The following is a 2,500-nucleotide window of genomic DNA, read 5'->3' on the forward strand; positions in this document are numbered from 1 at the left end:
CGTTACTGATAATTACCCTAGATCCTTCTCACTATCCACTTTTGTTAACGAATTTCCAAATAACGTGTGATCATACTGTTATTTTTACCGATGTGCATAACCTTGCATTTACTTGTGTATAGGGACTGGCACGGCTGTTTGCTGGACATGACGTATGGAGGCGAGCAGAGTGGAGAGTTGGGTTCTATCGGGCGACTCGGATGGGGGTCTAAGTGCAGTGCTCTGCGGGCCCCCATTTTTTTTTTTTTTTTTTTTTTTTTTTTTTTTCTTCCTATGGCCTTTTTCATTTGTCCTTTCTTCTCTATACTGGATTACAATTTTCATTTTTTTTTATAGTTTTAATATTCCCTTTAATATCGTTTTGTCTTAGCACCTTCTGTCTTATTTTCTCCCTACTTTCTTCATCTCGGTAATCATATTTCACCTTATGATATTCGTTTGTTTCCGAACTCAGTTTTCTTCTTTATTTAGAAGAATTTCTTGATTTGGATTAAACCCACAGAGTTCCTCGACTTTTTCATCTTCCGTTTTCACCTCACCACACACCTTCAACACACATTCTCAACACACAACCTCGACACACACACACACACACAAACATACGCATGCATACACACATGTACACATAGGTGCACAGACAGATACACACACATACACACACACTCTCACACCTCACAATACCCACTCAACACACTATACTCACACACTACTCTCTCATATTCTCTATCTCACTCTCTACATACTTCTACTCTATATCATATTCTCTCTCTCATCTACCACTCTCTCTCTTACACTCATACTCTACTATCTCTATCTTCTCCACACTCTCATATCCCCCAGTATCTCTCTCCAACCTCCCTCCATCACTCTCCTCTCCTCTTTCTTTCCTCTCTCTATCCCTCTCTTCTCAATCTCCCCCTCCTCCACCTACTCCTCTCTCTCTTCCCCTATATGTCTCACTCCCCCCTCCTCTCTCTTCTCAATATCTCCTCTCTCCTTCCTATCTCCTCCATCTCTCTCTCCTCTCCCTCTCTCTCTCTCCTCTCCTCCCTCTCTCTCCTCTTCTCCTCCCTCTCCCTCTCTTCCCCTCTCCATCTCTCTCTCTTCCTTCCCTATATCTCCCTCCCTCCCTCCTCTCCTTCCCTCCTCCTCTCTCCTCCCTCTCTCCCTCCTTCCTTTATCCCTCCCTCTCCTCTTCTCCTCTTCCCTCGCTCCTCCCTCCCTACCCCCTCCCTCCCTCTCTCCCTCCTTCCCTCCCTTTCCATCCTCCCCTCCTTTCCCCTACTTCCCTCCCCTCGCCCCCCCTCACCCCCCCCCCCCCTCCTCCCTCCCTCTCCCTCTCTCCACTCTTCCCTCCTCCCTCCACTCCCCTTATCCCTCCCTCTCTCCCTCCCTCCCTCCCCTTCTTCCTCCCTCCCCCTCCCTCCCTTCCTCCCTTCCTCCCTCCCTCCCGCCCTCCCTCCCTCCCCCCCCTTCCCTCCCTCCCTCCCTCCCTCTTTCCCTCCCTCCCTCCCCTCCCCCTCCTTCCCTCCCTCCCTCCCCTTCCCTCCCCCTCCTTTCCCTCCCTCCCTCCCTCCTCCCTTCTTTCCGTCTCCCCTCCCTCTCCCTCCCCCTCTCCCCTTCCTCTCCCTCTCTCTCCCTACTCCCCCTCCCTCACCTTCCCCCTCTTCCCCCCTCCTCCCCCTCTCCCTTCTTCCACCTCCCCCTGTCTCCTCCCATTCTCCTCCTTTCTCCATTCTCCACCTCTCCCCCTCCCCCCGTCTCCCTCTTGCCCCGTCTCCCCTCTTTCCCCGTTTCCCCTTCTCCCCTCTTTTTTCCGTCTCCCCCTTCTCCCCTCTTGCCCCGTCTCCCCCGTCTCCCCTTCTCCCCTCTTTTTCCGTCTCCCCGTCTCCCCTCTTTTCCCGTCTCTCCCCTCTTTTCCCGTCCCCCATCTCCCCTCTTGCCCCGTCTCCCCCGTCTCCCCTTCTCCCCTCTTTTCCCGTCTCCCCCTCCTCCCCTCTTTTTCCGTCTCCCCTTCTCTCCTCTTTTTCCGTCTCCCCCCTCTCCCCTCTTTTCCCGTCTCCCCTTCTCCCCTCTTTTCCCCGTCTCCCCCTTCTCCCCTCGCTCAGGAAGATGCAGTGAACCCCCTCTTCTACCAAAAAGGGTGCCACGGAAGTGAATAGAATCACCTGGCGGAAACCCGAAGAGCAGGAAAAGGACCGCACGGGACGGAAGTGTGATGATGGCCGCTGCTGGTTCGTTGACTTACCTAAAGACTGAAACCGCTGAAACGAAGTACACAGGAGCCTGAAAAGAGAGATTAAGGAAACATTAGATTTGTTCATGACGAAAACCTGCATATAGCTAAATGGAATTGTCCTGTGTATGCTAGGACAATATATATGTATATATATATATATATATATAGATATATATTATATATGTATACAGTATATATGTATATATATATATATATAAACATATATATATATATATATACATGTATATACATATATGTATA

At 50.4% G+C, this 2,500-nt stretch overlaps 1 long non-coding RNA gene across 1 annotated transcript in view; it reads right to left on the reverse strand.

Annotated features, from left to right (window-relative positions):
- LOC143021284 (uncharacterized) overlaps positions 1-2,500 on the reverse strand; it is a 211,081-nt gene that overhangs the window by 101,489 nt on the left and 107,092 nt on the right. The window contains exon 2 of the long non-coding RNA XR_012965982.1: positions 2,249-2,286. This is a non-coding gene — a long non-coding RNA (uncharacterized LOC143021284). The remainder of the gene's footprint in view (positions 1-2,248; positions 2,287-2,500) is intronic.

The sequence above is a fragment of the Oratosquilla oratoria genome, chromosome 41, assembly GCF_046742065.1.
Source record: "Oratosquilla oratoria isolate Oo_2021 chromosome 41, ASM4674206v1, whole genome shotgun sequence".
NCBI classification, from domain to species: Eukaryota; Metazoa; Arthropoda; class Malacostraca; order Stomatopoda; family Squillidae; genus Oratosquilla; species Oratosquilla oratoria.